This window comes from Choloepus didactylus, chromosome 13 (assembly GCF_015220235.1).
Source record: "Choloepus didactylus isolate mChoDid1 chromosome 13, mChoDid1.pri, whole genome shotgun sequence".
Classification (NCBI taxonomy): Eukaryota; Metazoa; Chordata; class Mammalia; order Pilosa; family Megalonychidae; genus Choloepus; species Choloepus didactylus.
The window spans coordinates 51,582,254-51,600,562 of record NC_051319.1 but is presented as its reverse complement, the minus strand read 5'-3'; the positions used below and the strand labels follow the sequence as shown (position 1 = coordinate 51,600,562).

Here is an 18,309-nt window from a genome sequence, read left to right as displayed (position 1 = left end):
TCTTAGATAGGCTTTCTTCTTGGACTGTCAGCAGCTCAGACTTAAAATCTTCCTAAGTTCAAACCTAGCAGAAAGGAAAAAAATTTTCACCCAGTCCCCATGGCAAAGGCCTGGCTTTATCTCTAATAGGGCCTGTTTATTCCTAGAGCTGGGGACTGAGTTGGTTCCATCTGAGCTACTTGGTCTGAGAGATGACAAGATGTACCACCTGATTCCCATTACTGAGGAAGAGGAAATGCATATATATCCACAACAAAGACCCTGGTGGCAGGTGTAGAACTTTTCAAAAGTGATGAAATTTGTAACAGGGAGGAGAAAGGTTTTTAGAATAACGTTAATCTTATGTGTTTTTTTTTTTTTTAACATTTACATTGGTAAATCTAGAAACACAGTTACCATGCTCTCTTTAATTGTATTATGAAACATTTCGTTTTCTTCAGTGCTACAGGGCAAGTAATTTGTTAATTCATATCATGAGGGATTATCTGACTTGCAAATTATTCACACATTATGAACAGGGAGGATATATGCAGACACCTATAACGAAAAGTAGCACATAACTAGTCTTAGTCTCTTTGTGTTGCTAAATGCTGACTATCCATGGATGTGAATTACAAGCGATGAATATTCCAGTTTTTGCAGTATCCATGTTCCAAGCTCCCCAGTGAAACTCTTGAGGAAACATTCCTTCCTGTTTATTCAAAACAACAACTGCAACAAGATCAACAGCAATGTGACTCTTAGTTTTTCAGGGCTACTATAACAAACACCACCAATTAGTTGACTTAAACAATAAGAATTTATTATGTCACAGTTTTGGAGGCTAGAAGTCCAAAATCTAGGCATCACTGGGCTGTGCTTTCTCCTGGAGTCTGTAGCATTGTGATACTGGCTTGATCTCTGCCTCTGTCATGTGGTGATGTTTGTATCCTTCTCTGGCTTCCACTTCTGGCTTCTACCAACTCACTGAATCCTAATTTTCTCTGTTTATAAGGACTTCAGTCATATAGGTTTAAGGCCCGCCCTGATTCAATTTGGCCTCAATCCAAATAGCATCTTCGAAGGTCAAATTTACAAATGAGTTCCCACCAATAAGACTGGGAGTTAGGACTTGAACCTACTTTTGTGGGAGACATGATTCAATTCATGACAATGATTAAAATGTTCCACCTATCCTTGCAGGTATATTGTCAAAAATGATGAATAAAAATACTTGCTTATTTTCAGAGGGGAATAAATATACTTGAATTCAATATTATATCATAATCCCACAGGTGCATTATAGGCCCCTTCACTCTGTCAGATACTGTGCATTTATAAACTCATATATTATCACAAAGCTCAGCAAGGCAGATTGTCTCGCCATCGTTCACATTAGACTCTCAAATGTAAAATTATCCTGCACTGTCTGATAGTATTTAAGAGAGAATCAGTAAAAGACTGACTGGAACCTGTGTGTGCAGATGGGACTTTGAGTCTGGTGGATATCATCAAGAAGACTGTTAGGCTTTTTCCTCCAGATGTGAGTTTCCATAGGTTTTTTTTTTGTTTGTTTGTTTGTTTGTTTGTTTTCTTTACCCTGGAACATTCTCTGAATAAGGAATGGGATATAACCATTGTTTTTGTCATACTGAATCTGTGCAGATTCTCAGGCTGGGAGTTTCACTGTTTATTACACAGCTAAAATTTTTTCCAGTTTTCAGTATGACACCTCATCCCACCCTCCTCTGTGGTTGACCTCCTCAGTCTGGAACCGTCTGGTTTAGTATTTTGGTTGGGGTGGGGAAGTATGGTTGCCTGACAATAGATGTGGAGACCTCAAGGTCTAACTGTTCCTAATACCAACTTTTAAGCTGCCTTCAATAATGACCACAGCCTCCATTACTGAGACTTTTCAAGGTACTGAGGGTCACAATGGTTTAATTCTCATTTGAATCATACTATAGTAGTGTGATCTTCCTGCTACCTGCTAAGTCATTTACCATTTTTCCATCTCCTTTCTTCTTTCATATGTTTGGGTCAGGGTTATAGCTATCTCTTGGTTTCACTGATGTTGGAATTTTTTGTTTCTGTTTTGGCTGCCCCTGTTTTTTGAGATTGATTTTCAAAACAAGTGGGCAAAATGTTTACTATCTTGAAACCAGATATATAATCTATAACTCTTGTGATCTTAGTTTTCTCACCTGTAGAGTGAACTAGATGGCTTCTGAAGTTGTAAATTCTACCATTACTATGGTTTTCATACTTATATATGTGTGTGTATATTCTTTTAAGTTACTAGTTTATTGATTTAGGATAAATTGTTCCTGTCAAAGAGGCCTGGAAAATAAAACTGTCCTATATATGTTGGTTAATTTTATTTCAGGTATAGAAGTAAAAGTTCAGATGTATCCATATCTAGCCTCATGTATTCATAATGATGTCACAGGGGGCCCTCACTTAAAAACAATTAGCTAGTTGAAGCATATTTTTTGAAAAATTGGATGTCTTTCAAGCAGACCAAACCATAAAATATGCAATTATTTACTAACTGTTCTCGCATAATATTCTTGCAGCTTTGAAAAAGTGGCTTTTTAAAATGAGTTAAATTTGACCTATTCTGAGGTGATGCAACCATTTGGTTTTACAAAAAGTTTTAAATATTAATCTTATATGAGAAATCCAACACATCTTTCTTTTATTAGGTGAGTCACTTACTCTATTATGGTTCAGATACTAAGTCATAAATTGAAGAATAATGCTTTTTAAAACATTTTTACAAGCTCCATGGTCTCCAATTGTAAAATATTGTGATATAGTAGGTCCACTTTCAGAATTCACTCTTAGAAAGCCAATTAAAAAAAACTCAATATAAAACAAATTTTAATACCCATAAGCCATAGGAAAATACTTGTTATATATGTTTTCCTATTTTCCTTTCCCCCTTCCTTCCTCCATTTTTCCCCTTTATCTCCTGAATGCTTTTAGTTCTATTTTATCACTGAGAAAATGTTTCTACATGTCTGGCCAAAGGCCAAAGGTGAATGCCAAGTAAACTCAGTCACCTCTTTAAGGATTAATGATTTCTACCCAGCATTCCTAGGTTTGCTGTGCTCAAGTTTTGCCAAGATAAATCTCCAGGCAGCCCAGTACTTGTTTGGAAGAGGACTAGAAAAGTTTAATCATTTGTTGGGCTGATGTTTTTGACAGATCAGCAGAAAACTGTTTTATTGCATCCAGGCATTTAAGTAAGCCTTAGGGAATGATGAATATTGCTTTTGGCAGTAGTCTTGGGCAACAGGCAAACACAGGGAGTTCTTGGGAGAGCCACCAATAAACATATGTATCTCTGGGAAAAGAATCCTGTGGACTTATAAGGAAGCCAGTTTTCTAATTCTATGGACACCACGTATCAATTGTTTCTAGGCAGAATTAGATAGAGAAAGGAAACTTGAACTCTGATCTAGGTTCATGATCTCTGGCTGAGGTATGACCATGATCTCCAACAACAACAATGACAACAGCAAAAACATGGATCCACAGAAAACCCTTTGGAATCTGTATTGAAGTCCTGGGAATAGAAGAGCAACTTGGAATTCAATCACCATGCAATAGGAAAGAAGAAATAAAAGTAGGTCCAGGTACAGAATGAATGTTACTGACAGCAAAGGGGAGAGGAAGGAAACTAAAAAATTCAAAAAGGCTGAATAGATATGTGCTTCTGCATGCAGTGTCATCTAAGAGAGAGGGCAGCTAAATTTGGTCCTGTTTAAAGGCCAAATGACTTGCATTTCCCAGGAGTGAACAGGCCCTGAGAATCTGACTCATGGTTACCAAAATGCTTGCATGACTGAGGTGGACACAAGAATGCCAATTTATTTATTCACAAAGGAAAATATGACAACTACATGGCCTGGAAGTACACATGAGAGAAGGATCAATACAGTTGTTCTCTTTAGACAAACTTCTGTGAGAAAATACATGATGATTAGAAACCATGGAAAAATACTATGATTTCAGGAATAAAGTTGCATCAACTTTTCCCTAAAGTTGAACAACTCAGGAAGCAGAAGTTAATTGTTGATCCTAGACACAGAACAAAGGAGTTTTAGAGAAACTAGATGTGCAGTGGTGTGAGTCTAGGGATTGTCTACTGCTTCCATCTCTTGAAAGTGATGGTTTTTCCAGGGTAGTCACAATCTGATGGCAATGGCCTCCAAAGATCCAGCTCTGCATTGTAGCAGCTTTGCTATTGGACTGGAGTACCTGAAGTCCAGTCATTAGGAATTTTCTTTTCTCATTCTCTTTTTAAAACTTTTTATTTGCAAACACTCTATACCCACCAAGAAAAAACTCCCCCTTCCCCACCTCTACCCCTATCCTGGTATCCTCGAATCTCTCTGTCTCTGTGAATTTGCTATTTTTAGATATCTTATATGACATCATGCAATATTTGTCCTTGTTGTGCCTTGCTTATTTGACTCAGCACAATGTTTTCAAAGTACTTCCATGTTGAAGCATATCTCAGAACTTAATTTTTTCTTATGACTGAATAATATTCCATTGTGTATATGTACCACATTTTGGTGATCCATTCATTTGTTGATGAATATTGTGAACAATGCTGCTGTGAACAGTGGTGTAAAAATACGACTATGTGAACAGTGGTGTAAAAATACGACTATCTATTTGAGACCCTGTTTTCACTTTCTTTGGGTATATACCTAGGAATGGAGTTGTCGGGTCATATGGTAATTCTATATTTAACTTTTTGAGGAACCACCGTAATGCTTTCCATAGTGGCTGCAGCATTATGCATTCCCACAAACAATGAACTAGAGTTCCAATTTCTCCATATACTCTCCAACACTTGTTATTTTCCATTTTAAAAGTCATAGCCTTTCTTGTGGGTATAAAGTGGTATCTCACTGTGGTTTTGATTTGTGTTTCCCTAACGGCTAATGAAGCTGAGCATCCTTCATGTGTGTATTGGCCATTTGTACATCTTCTTTGGAGAAATGTCTGTTAAAGTACTTTGACTTTTTTTTTTTAATAAGAAATTTTATTTTGAGATAAATTCAAACTTACAGGAACAGTTGCAAAAACAGTACAAACCCCATACATAGAACTCCAGCATACCCTGACCCCCCTCCCCTGATACCCCGATCCACCACTTTTAACATCCTGTCACACCACCATGTCTTTCTTTCTTTCTTTCCCTCCCTCCCTCCCTATCATCCATCATCTATTGCTCTGTTTTCTGAACATATGAGAGGAAGCTGCACACATCCTTGAAAAAACAATATAATTCACATATACACTTCCCAAGAACAAGAATATTCTTTCATGCAATCCCATTAAGCGCAGCTAAGAAGTTCAAGAAATTCAACCTTGATACAAAGTTTATATTCTATATTTCCTTTTTTTTTTTTTTTTCACTTAAGTCCCATCTGTGTTTCTTTGAGCCTCCTCTACTCCATCCTCAGATCCCATCCAGGATCATCCTCGGCATTTAATTGTCATCTATTTAGACTTTTTTTTTTTTTTTTTTCAATTGTGGAAACATACATACAGCCTAAATCTTCCCATTCCACCCCCTCCCTAGCATTCCATTAGTGGGATTAATCACGTTTAGAATGTTGCAATGCTATCACCTTCCCACCATCCCTTTCTAGAAGTTTCCCTTCACCCCAAACAGAAACCCTACTCTCATTTCTTAACTCCCCATTGCCCTTTCCCCCACTTCTTGGAAACCCGACTCTACTTTTCATCTCTATGGTCATATTCTCTGATACTTTCTTTGTGTTTACTGTGGGGCTTAAATTTAACATCTTAAATCTATAACATTCTTGTTTTTCTTTGATACCAACTTAACTTCAATATGACACATAAACTATGTTCCTATACTCCATCATTCCCCCACTTTTATGTAGTTCTTGTCAAAAATTACATATTTTACATTGAGTCCAAAACCACTCATTTATCATTACAGTTTATGTATTTTAGATCCTGTAGGAAGTAAATAGTGGAGTTACAAATCATAAATACAGTAGTAGTATTGGTATTTCTATTTACCATGTGATCTTTAGTGGTACCCTTTATTTCTTCATGTAGTTTCAGTCAATTGTTTAGTGTCCCTTCCTTTCAGGCTGCTCAACTCCCTTTAGCATTTCTTATAGGACCGATCTACTGGTGGTGAAGTCCCTCAGCTTTTTTCTCTGTCGGTAGGGCTCCTTTTAGTATCTGAAGTAGGGCAAGTCTTTTATTAGCAAAATCTCTCAGCATTTGTTTGTCTGTGAAAAATTCAAGCTCTCCCTCAAATCTGAAGGAGAGTTTTGCTAGATAAAGTATTCTTGGTTGGAAATTTTTCTCTCTGAGAATTTTAAATATGTCATGCCATTGCCTTTTTGCCTCCATGGTGGCCGCTGAGTAGTCACTACTTAGTCTTATGTTGTTTCCTTTGTATGTGGTGAATTGCTTTTCTCTTGCTGCTTTCAGAACTTGCTCCTTTTCTTCAGTAGTTGACAGTCTGATCAGAATATGTCTTGGAGTGGGTTTATTTGGATTTATTCTATTTGGAGTTTGCCGGGCATTTATGCTTTGTGTATTTATATTGTGTAGAAGGTTTGGGAAGTTTTCCCCAACAATTTCTTTGAATACTCTTTTTAGACCTTTACCCTTCTCTTCCCCTTCTGGGACACCAATGAGTCTTAAATTTGGATGTTTTATTTTATCTGTCATATCCCTGAGATTCATTTCAATTTTTTCAATTTTTTCCCCATTCTTTCTTTTGTTCTTTCATTTTCTGTTCTGTGGTCCTCAAGGAGGCTGAGTTGTTCAACTTCCTCTAATCTTGTATTATGAGTATCCAGAGTCTTTTTAATTTGGCCAACAGTTTCTTTAATTTCCATAAGATCTTCTATTTTTTTATTTACTCTTGCAATTTCTTCTTTATGCTCTTCTAGGGTCTTCTTTATGTCCTTTATATCCTGTGCCATGCTCTTCTTTATGTCCTTTATATCCTGAGCCATGCTCTTGTTGCCTGTCTGTAATTCTTTGATTATTTGTGCCAAGTACTGTGTGTTTTCTGATCTTTTGATTTGGGTGTTTTGGTTTGGGTTCTCCATATCATCTGGTTTTATCATACGCTTTAAGATTTTCTGTTGTTTTTGGCCTCTTGGCATTTGCTTTACGTGATCCCTAATTTGACAGTACTGCAGCTTGGTGGCGTACACTTTCTCTAACTAACCAGCAGACGGCGTCCGTGAGTCACCTATTCCCCTCAAGTCAGTTCTCCCCAACTTTGTCTTTGTGGTGTGTGGGGTCTGATTCTTGTGGGGTCCAATTGGTGCACCAAGTTTGGGTGTGTTGCTGGTGCTGTCTGCCCTGAATGTGGGGTGTGTGCCTGGGTCGTTAGGCAGGCAGGGCAGCTTTAATAATCAAACCTCCCGGGTGTTCCTGGAGATTTAAGGTTGTTGCAGGAGCCTAAGCCTTCATTTCAGTCTTCCCACTGATTGTCTCTGTCGCTGACCCACAAGTCCTTGGTATTCACGTAGGGTCTCTGGGATTCCAAGTGGTTCCTCCTTCCCAGCTGTGCTCTTCCAGGACCTCTGCTGAGGGAGGGCCACGCCACGTCACTAGTGTGCACCGGCATGCCAGGGAAGCCCTGGGTCACTGGGCTGTGCAGGGGTGCTCCCAGCCAGCTTCAAAGATGGTTGAATGGGACACGTTAACTTCCCCCTTTTCACAAAGCTCCACCCTCCCAGCTCCAGGACAATCAGCCATGGATGTATTAAAGGCCACTGTCCATGGCCGATATTGTGGCTTGTGTGCAGTGCTGTGGGAAAGATTCCCCATCACACTGGGTTTCTTGGCACTGCTCTGGGCTGCTGTGGGTCTGGCCATGGGCAGGAGTGTCCCCCGCCTGCTGGGGAGATGGCTGCAAGGAATGTGGTTTTTTTTTCTTTTGGCTCCCCTCTGCTTCTCTGATCTCGAGACAATCAGCAGCGGGTGTGGGAAGTGGTATCCTCCACGCCAGACACCGAGACATTAGCCCAGCCTGCTCCCGCCGTGCTTCACTGTGTGGCTCTCCCCATCATATCTGCAGCCACTCCCGGGCTTTTTTTCTTAAAGAACTAGTCCATCTCCAAACACCAGCCCACCGTTTCCCCACATCGCAGCACAGCCGTGGGACTTTCAGCCAACTCACTCACTCGTTTCAGAATGCTAGGCTCCTGGTTTCACCAAATGCATGTTCCCTGTGGATTTAGCAGACCTTGTCTGGCTGGTGCATCACTGGCAGTGGTGTTCTGGGTCACTTTCTTGTTTTTATCTAGTATTTTTCACGGAGGTGGTTTTTTGCCCTGTCTCACCTTGCCACCATCTTAGGTTCTTTCCTGACTTCTTTTTGATGGTTAGGATCAGTCACTACAACTAACACTGTCCCCCCCCCCCCCACTTCATTAAGGCATAATGAATGGATAGCTGACAGTCTCAGTTTCCAGTCACTGGAAACCATCGTTGAGTTCTTTGGTTACAGAACTCTGAAAACAATGGAACCCAGAGTTTCAGAATGGAAGAAATTCTTTTTTGTTCATGGATCATTAGTTGTTATTGTGGGAGGCTGCAAATGGCTTATTGGTTTCCTTGGTTTACAAACTTGTGAATCCCGGGAAAAGGAGACCCAGCACCATATACTGATCTTTGTGCTCCTGTGCTTAGTGGATTAAACTTAATAGAATATTAATGCAATCTATACAGACCAGACCACCAAAGTCCAAGATTTCTCAGAAATAAAGTTCTAAGTCATTCTGCCGAGTAGGGACCTTGACCAAATACACAAGGAACAAGGAATGCCAGGAGAGAAATAACAATGTTAGATGTACACTCTAACTGTATTTCTGCCAATGCTCTTTCTGTATATGTTTACAGTTTTAACTAATTTTCCTTTTGTTTTCCTTTGTATCACTATTACATTAAGAGTATATTGGTTGCAGTTTACTTTATAACTTAGTCCACTGGTCACCTACTATCAAAGTGATTGTGGGACAAAAAGGGAGAATGACAGCACTCAGAAACCCTGTCCATTACTGGATGCAATAATCAATATGACTCTGGGCGGAAATGAATGCATTTTGGGTTATATAGGAGACAGCTGTGTTAAGCAGGAGCATTTTTAAAAATATAAGTATGGGGGGAAATGGTTATGTTGATACTGAACTTCAAAATGAATGGGTGATATAGAAATTTGCTATTTTTTAAGCTGGTCTGCATCCAGCCTCTTTTCCTTTTAGAAGAAAATTCTCCATTGATTATATTATCAGTGGACTATAGTACCTCACTTGAAGGAGTGGGATTTTTTTTCTCCCCTGCCTGGCAGCCAGCTGATTAGGATCAGCTAACCAGACACTGCCTGCCAGGACTCTGAATCTGGAGGGAGTAACAAGACGACAAGGGGGTAGCTGGGATTCATGTTCAGCAGCTGGAGCAGAGGTCATTGACAGAGATGGTGATGTGGCTGGAAAATTGGGCACTTAACAGTGATGGTAACCAGGTCAACCTTACTGAAGAAAGTCTATGTTTTTGAAAGTTTATACATAGTCTCATTCCTACCACCATGACCACTTTGTTCATGAGCTCATTTCATGAGCATTGAGGTAGCTGGGGAAAGTGGGTAACTGACATCCCACAGAGCAGGCAATCTTGTTTGTCTGATTATTAAATTCTTCTCGTAATGGAGATATTTTGGTGAGCATTCACCTGGGACACAAATATTCTCACACCCTGGAACTTTCCCTAGGGATCCATTCTCACCGTTTCCTTACCCTGCTTTGTTACCACCCTCCAGCCTTGTTCCTGCCCCACTGACCAGCCCCCTGAGTCTTTAGGCACTTACCTAGCTTTTGTGTAAATTTGTTCCTCAGGCAATGTCTTCATCCAGGAAAAAAAAAGTATGAAAGGTATCTTCTCATCTCCATCTTCATTCAGGGCCACTCCTGTGTGAGGATGTAATAGCACAGCAATCTATTCCCAGTTGGCCTCAGCAGAGCATAACAGACAACTTTAAACCAGGCAGAAATTTTTCCTCCTTTTACAATTGATCCTATGAGTGGATCGAAGGAAATGCATCAGAAGAGTAAGAGGAAGCCCACTGGGAGTATAAGTAACTTCCCTTTTCAATTTAACTTGGGATTTCAGTACCATTCAGACCTCATCTTTATATCCACTTCTATTTGATAATGGGGTGCATCTGGGCATAGCTTTACTTCATGGCTTGTGTTCCCTGACTTTTACTCTCCAGGATCCATTCATTTCTTTCTTTGACCAGCAAAACTGTGGAATTCAATGGTGATGGGATGGAAATCACCTCCCATGTATTTCAAATCTCCACATTGACTAGTTCTGAGAATTGAAGTATGGCTTTTAACTGAATTTCGTGGTAGGGAGAGTTGCTCCAGAGTATTTAATTTGTTACTTATCCTTAGCTTCTCTTCTCTTTGTTTCAGGGAGCCTATATGGGTTCTGCCATAAAGATATTGGTTCTTCAGCTCCTGAGTGTGTAATTGGAAATAACCATATAAAAGTTGGTTGTTTCACACTTCCTGGTGCAAACTTATCCCAATTAATGGCTGTAGATTCCTGTATAGACTAATAATAAGAATTGATACTATTTACTGAGCACTTACTGTGTGTCAGGCATTGTTTGAAATGCTTGTTTCTAAGTGTTCTAAATACTCATATCTCCTCCACTAAATGCCCAAAAGCTTTGGTATAAAATATATTTTTCTGGGCCCACCCAGGGACACATCCAGAAGTTGGGCAAGTTACACAGATAAATAAACCCAATATTTCTATCTTGTGAAGTATTAAACACAAGGAGAATTCTCTTCAAACAGGAAATGTGTCTGGAGGCTGGATAGCCAGAAACCAAACCAAAACAGACACAGAGACGTGGTAATATCTTCAACATGCATGCAGAGCCACCCCAATCTTTTGAGAGCTGCATAGTTTTCCATTGATTTGATATCCTAGAGTTTAGTCACTACTCCTCCATCAATGGACATTATAGTTGTTTCTTGCTATCTCAAACAATACTTTAATAAATATTTTTATATGCCCCTGAATACATGTTTGTTCCAGTTTGAATGTATTATGTCCCCAAATGCCATTATCTCTGATTTAATCTTGTGTGGGCAGACCTATCAGTGTTAATTAGATTGTAATTCTTTGAGTGTTTCCATGGAAATGTGTCCCACCCAACTGTAGGTGATAACTCTGATGAGATATTTCCATGGATGTGTAGCCCCACCCATTCAGGGTGGGCCTTGATCAGTGGAGCCATATAAATGAGCTGACAAACAGAAGGAACTCAGTGCAGCTGAGACTGAACTTTTGAAGAGGAGCTACAGCCAAGAGGGGCACTTTGAAGAAAGCACAGAAGCTGAGAGAGTAGTAGCTGCAGATGAGAGAGAGTTTGAAGACGTCCGTTGAAAGCAGACTCTTGCTCCGGAGAAACTAAGAGAGGACAAACACCCCAAGAGAAACTACGAGTAACATTTTTGAGGAATTGCAGCCTAGAGAGGAATGTCCTGGGAGAAAGCCATTTTGAAACCAGAACTTGGAGCAGATGCTGGACGCCTGCCTTCCCAGCTAACAGAGGTTTTCCGGACACCATTGGCCATCTTCCAGTGAAGGTACCCAATTGCTGATGTGTTACCTTGGACACTTCATGGCTTTAATACTGTAACTGTGTAACCAAATAAACCCCCTTTTATAGAAGACAATCCATTTCTGGTGTTTTGCATTCCGGCAGCATTAGCAAATGAGAACAATGTTCAAAGGTTTCCTTAGGATTTTTACCACAAGGAGGGTTTTACTGTTAAGTATGTTCTTATTTTTCCTCTTTGTTAGAGAGGTTATATCCCCACATTCATTCCCATTTACTTAAAGAGAAGATCCCAAGTAACTATAGTTATCAACTATGGTAAGCAGAGGCAGAGAGATTTTCAGGAAATATCAATGGGAAAAGGAACTGTTTCAAATAAACGAACAAATAGACAAACACATTGGACAGAAACAAACACCAACTAACAATCTTGTCCTAAAATTGAAATTCAACCTCTGTATAGATGACAGAAAGCTGGCAAAAGTTAGAGACAAATTACTGCCTCCAGAATCTGAGCAGGGACAATTGAAACTTTAGAATAGCCTCCAACTTTTAAAAGACCTATTAAAAAATATTTGGCTTTCAAAGCCAAATATATTCAATGCCCTCATCTTTTTTTTCCCCCTGCAAGCTTACAGGAAAACACTGTGTTTATTTCTGACATTCAGGAAAGTTGTTTCAGCTCTTGTGTTGGTGGCTAACAATAGATATAAGGATAAATAAAAAGAGATGTGTTCAGTGAGTCACCAGCACAAGAGCTACAACAAGGTAAATCAAACAGGTCTCAGCATCACCCCATAGTGTTTTGAGGCTGAGACTGAAAGTCAGAAAGGAGGAATTTGTGTTTAACAAGAGACATCAATGCCTTGACTTCATTCAACCTACACTGTTTGGTGGCATTTCCAGAAAGACTATGAGGTCTATTGAAATGATTTGCTATGACTTTTTATTCTAAATGAAGGGATGGTTCGTGGTGAAAAATTCCACATGGAAGATGTTAGCATGAAGTGATAGGCTAAAGCTCACTCAAGTCTTGGCAGGTCTGTTTCTCTTTTTAGTAAGGGTCAAAAAACCCAGGAAATTTCTTGTTTTTCAGTTTCATTAATAACAGTACAAATGCTTTATCTTGTTTTCCAGTAAAGCAGTTTCATACTTAAATCATCTGTGAACTTATCTTAATCCTAGACTATCTGGTCACTCTGCAGTTTAAAAAAGTCTTTCAAATTTGTTGATGAATCTGTACCCTCAGGCATCATTATTGTTAGTATGAATTAGTAAGGGTCAAATGGAAGGACTAATGTGACTCTCAAGTTGCCACTGCTTCTTTTCCCTTCAAAACTATCTAGAATTCCTTTTGTCTTCTAGTGTGAGTTCTTCCTAGGTATTTGATTCAGTTGTGTGGACTTCGGTGAATTTATTTATTTGAAATTGAGTGGTAGGGCTTTCTGCAACCCTCTTCCCCATTCTCTGTTGCTCTGTTAAAAATAAACACAACTTAGCAAAAATAGATATTATGGATACTTTGTTTCCCAGACTTCCCTGCCTGAACCTCTTCATAACTTTTTGGATTTGTCAAGAATATTTCTAAACGCTAAATAAAGGCCATAATATAATTATTTCTCTCCAAAGTCAGTATGACATGACATGTACAGTCTTCATCAGAAAATATTTTTAACTTAGGCCATAATGATGGCATTGATTTTTCTTTGCATGTGATTTCCTAGATGGTCAAACTGTGTATCATTTTAACACTGTCAGATTCCTGGCTCTATGTCTGGGATTCAAAGTCAGTTTTGCCTACATGGCACATTTACCATAGGATCTTCCCTTGGCATGAGAGTTGGCCTTCTTCAACTTCTTTCTTTTTTGATTGCTATTAACCCATACTTTTTTGAGACCTAATATAAAAAGCTAATTTGAAAATGTCTATAAATTTACAGAGAGGAAAAGTCACATTTTTAGGCATTAGTAATGTAGCTCTATTTTCATCTCCTGGTTTTTTAGAAATTCATTCAATTTACTTTCTTAGCCTTTTGTCATACAGGTTCATTTTATAGTTTGTCACTCTGGACAACTTATTCTTCACTGTAAATGCCCTTTGCTTTTCTCCTTTCATACATTTATGTCCACGGAGAATGCTGTCTCCGATCACCTCAAGTAAAAGTTAAATGCATGAGTGCAAGGCAAACAAGTTTTTGTCCTATTTATAATTTAGATGTGAATTGGAAATGGGATAAGGAGATTCTAAAGCTTTTGGATTTGAGCTTACATTGCATTTGGATGATATGCATACTTATGATTAATGTTGTAGTGAACATATAGAATTGGTTTGTTACTTATAAGTGATTCCTGAATCTTCACTTTAGGCAGATGGGAGATAGTAAGTGCTCCAATGACATTTACAAATAGAAAATAATGTGATTTAAAAATGCTGTCTCCTAGGAAAACTTGCATGCAGATTAATAGGATGTTGTAATCTTCTGCCAGTTGTTCTGCACTTGGGCAGGAAACAGTTTCCTTGTGTAACTAGCAACTGCAGATGGTCTGTAACCATCAAAGAAGTGAAGATTAATATTGATTTTCACAACCCCTTGTAAGCCTTATTCCTGTTATAAATTTTCATGACATAATAGGCTGTAATGATGGATTTGCTTTAGGTGTCTCTGGGACTAAATATTTTGAAAAGGACACAAACTGTTACATGTAGTCAAATGGCATATTATATTAACTCCATAGATGCTCTTCTTTACCAAGGAAGATATCTTCTCAGAACTATTTTTCTTGGAAGAGGTGAAAAATAAGAAAGGATGGTCAAATATGAAACAATTCAACTATTTATGCCTCAATGAAGATAGTGAAGATTAGTTTTTTTTTTTTTTTTTTTTTTTTTTTTTTACTTGTTTCTTATGTATTTTTGGGGGCAGTATGGTTTAATGGTTGTTGTTGATGTGTTTTTTTGTTTTGTTTTGTTTTTTGGTTTATTTGTCTTCTTATAGTTAAATGTGGTGGTGGTTAATATGGGAGAAAGCCAAAAGAAGTTATTGCAGTAGATTGAACTGAATATACAGCTAACTTTCTTCCTACCCTGGATCATATAAGGGAGATTAAAATCTGGAAATCTTCTTCTGCCTAAGTTGGCAAGGAGTAGGGGTGGTAGATACTTAGCTGGCATGCCCACCCATGCCCAGGGACCCTTAAGGTACACTGTCCAGTTGACCCCCCTAACTATTTATGTTGAACCTAAAAGCAGTGTTTTCACTCAAAGTTGAGGCCTTTGGGTGGGGCATCGGACGTCTACCACTGCAGAGGTAACCCATGTCAACTGTGAATAGACAACCGCTATTAACAGTTGATAAAAAACAATAAAAGGGCTAAGATGAACTACCAGATCCACTGACCCAAGGTTATAAAAAAATAATTCAGGGAATAGAAGAAAATTTATTTACAAAACATTTTTAAAAAATCCTTAGAGTCAGGTGGCTATTATTCCTTAAAGGGAAAGGAAAGAAGAAGAAGGAGAGCAGGAGGAGGATGCTATGATGAGTAATAAGAAACACAGAAGAGGTCCTAAAAGTTCAAAATCTAATTGGCAAAGTAGAAAAAATTCAAGGAATAAAAAAGAGAATGAACATTGCTGAAGATTGAATTACTGGTTTGGACAATAAGATAAAGAAAATATCCCAAAGTATAGAGAAAAATGAGAAAGCAATGGGAAATATAAATGAAAAATTAAAGCAAGAATATTAATCCATGATGTTCAATACCCACTTTAGGAAAAGAGGATGCAGGAAATGGAGGAGATGAAAAGGAGATAACAAAGGAACTTCCTTTTGAGCTGAAGGTTTGACTCTTCATATTGAAAGGGTATCCTTATCTAGTTACATTCTCATGAACTTTCTGATCTTCAAGGTTTAAAAAGTTTCTGAGTTTCCAGAGAGAAAATCAACCAATCAAATACTCAGTTAATCAAACTAAACAACAGATTGACTAGAAAGGAATGAATCAAATTGTAATCAAGACTTCTAATTGGCAATACTGGATGCTGGAGAAATAATATAAGGATGCTTTTTCTGTCTGTGTACAGATGGAGGATGCCCAACCCAACTTCCAACCCCATCCCCACCTCGTGTCCACTTGGACAAATTTTAGCTTAGTCCCCTGCTTGCCAAACCTCACTGATTATCCAAATCACATGGGAAGCTTTTGAAAAGTACAGATCCGTGGCCTCCATTCCAAGCAATGTGAATGAATATATTAGATCCAGGATGTGGTATGGGAATCCATATTCTAACAAGCCCCTCAGTCTGGAAATAATTTGCTTAGTCCACAGACACTGATGACTCAACTCCATTAGCTCTTTAGTCCATGTGGGTTCCCACTCATGAATATAAGCCCCAGTCTAGGACTCATTTCTCTTCATTCTAGACCACAATACTGACGCAGAATGTGTAAATTCCAAGGCCATATGAGTCTCATGTGGCCTGAACCCAGGCAACAGTAATAACATTCATGGCTTCTGCTTTATTTGAGACTAAACATGTCTTGGATGACAAACTAACAAAAGATGTAAAACATTTTTGTAATCCAACTCTATTAGTAACTATTATCATTTATTTCTGACCTATCAATCATTGTTTAAAAGCTTAAATTCACAAATAGAATGAAGAGCTTCATTAGAGCTTTGAGTTAAATTGCAGCTGTTCCATCCATGTGGATTTAATTGGGGAGATTCTCAGATAACACTTTACAGAATTGTCTTGTTCATAGAGAAGGCTCTAGTGTTGCCTTTTAATTCTATCAAATTTGTCACTAAGTGAATATCTTACACTGGCTGTACCATTAGAAGTCACATTAAGTAAATGAGCAGTTTCTACAAGTAGCACATGATGCAAACACTCACCAGCAGGGCCAGTTTTACACTGGAAACCAACAACTCATAATCTTATTGTATCAATTCAGTCTTAGCAGACCTTATTCATGCTATGGATGATTTCATCCACTACTCTGCTTGCATAGATAGAGAATATAGAATCTATGCAGACAGGCACCAGGAAAAGATATGCCATTCTTTTTTTTCTTTTTTTTTTTTAATGTATCAGTTATTTAATTAGGTTCTTTGCAAGAAGTTTAGAACACCAATTTGTGAGGATAAACTCCATTTGTGAGAGAGAACACAGAACACAGATAGCCTTGGAGCTGAGGAACAGCTTTAATTTTTGGCATAAGTTGTGAGTCCACAGTTTTCTGATCAACCTTGCGCTGCTCTGTAAGCTCATATTTCTCTTTCTCTGTGTCAAAGATCTCACCTTCCTGGTGTCTGGGCTTACACAGCTTCTTTTTGAAGTAAACATCAATGAGATGTTTTGGGATTTTCACACCACTTCTGTCTATTTTGGTGGAGGTGGCAATGACAAATTTGTGGTGTGCCCTACGCAACGGAACTCGATTGAGGACTAGGGGTCCAGTCACAAGTAGCAAGCCACTGCCCAGCTGCTTCAGGAAAGCCACTGTCTTGCCCCTGTGGTGACCAGTGAGGATGATCGGAATGGTCCTGGGAGTGATGCTGGATCGCAACTTTCTCACATGCTGACTGAAGGGTTTTTTGCCATGGCTCAACAGCTTCCAAGGCACATCTTCAGTAGGATAATATCTAGGCATTTTGCAAAGTTTAACCACTCTGGTACCTCCACTTTTGTCACCACCAGTGGGTTTTGTGACAATAGCAAGCACCTTCTCCTTCTTTTTCTTTTCAATCCTGGATTTAGCTGCTGAATACTTCCTCTTGTACAAGGCCTTTCTGGAATACATTGCAGATCGGGAATGTCTGCCAATTCATCTGATGAGAACCGGGTTTCAAATGCAGTGAGGCTTCCCTTTTTTAGGCTACTCTTAACCTTGCCACTGGCATCAGCCTTCTTGGCCTCAGGTTTCTTCTCCATAGTTGCTGGCTTCTCAGCCTTTTCACCCACCATCTTCTGAGATGGGAAAGAGAACTCAAGATATGCCATTCTTATAGTTGAATGCTGCAGTGTTAGGCAGTGTGGAACTTTATTGTTTGTTTGTTTGTTTATTTTTTTTAACCTCAATGAGTTATTGTGAGGATTAGGAAGGAAAACATGTGTAGTTGAAAGTCCACTGTAAACTCCAAACACTGATCAGATGGGGAGCATTTGCATTAGCATTATTGTTATTATACTGAAGTAATGGTAGATTTTTGAAGGCTGTCTCCTTTCTGACCTGTTTGAATTTGTTTTTTGGTTACGCTATAATACCGTGAAGTAGATCCATCAGAAACTTTGCCTTTCCCTGCTGTGGCTCTTCTTTCACCCTCTCTGACTTCCCTCCAAAGTGTCCCTTTAACCTTCACTCTCCCCTTCTTCTAGCCTCCTTTAAAAACTCCTTTCTCTGACTCTCTTTAATCTCAAGCAAGAAGAATAAACAATACAAAGGTTGAAACAGTTTTATAAGTCAATTTTATTAGTAACTATTAACCTTCATTGCTAAACCGAACCTCACTAACATTAGTTTATATGGACATTGTCTAACTTGGCAGAGCTTCCTCTTGAAGGTACAGGCAATCATTCAATTTCTTTGATACATGCAATGTTTCAATATTTTCTTTGTCTTTTCCTAATCAGAAAAAAGGAAGGCAAAAATAAAATTGG

At 38.7% G+C, this 18,309-nt stretch overlaps 1 pseudogene; it reads right to left on the bottom strand.

Annotated features, from left to right (window-relative positions):
- Nucleotides 1-16,771: 16,771 nt before the first annotated feature.
- LOC119508475 lies at nucleotides 16,772-17,616 on the bottom strand (annotated as a pseudogene).
- Between the last annotated feature and the right edge of the window lie 693 nt (nucleotides 17,617-18,309).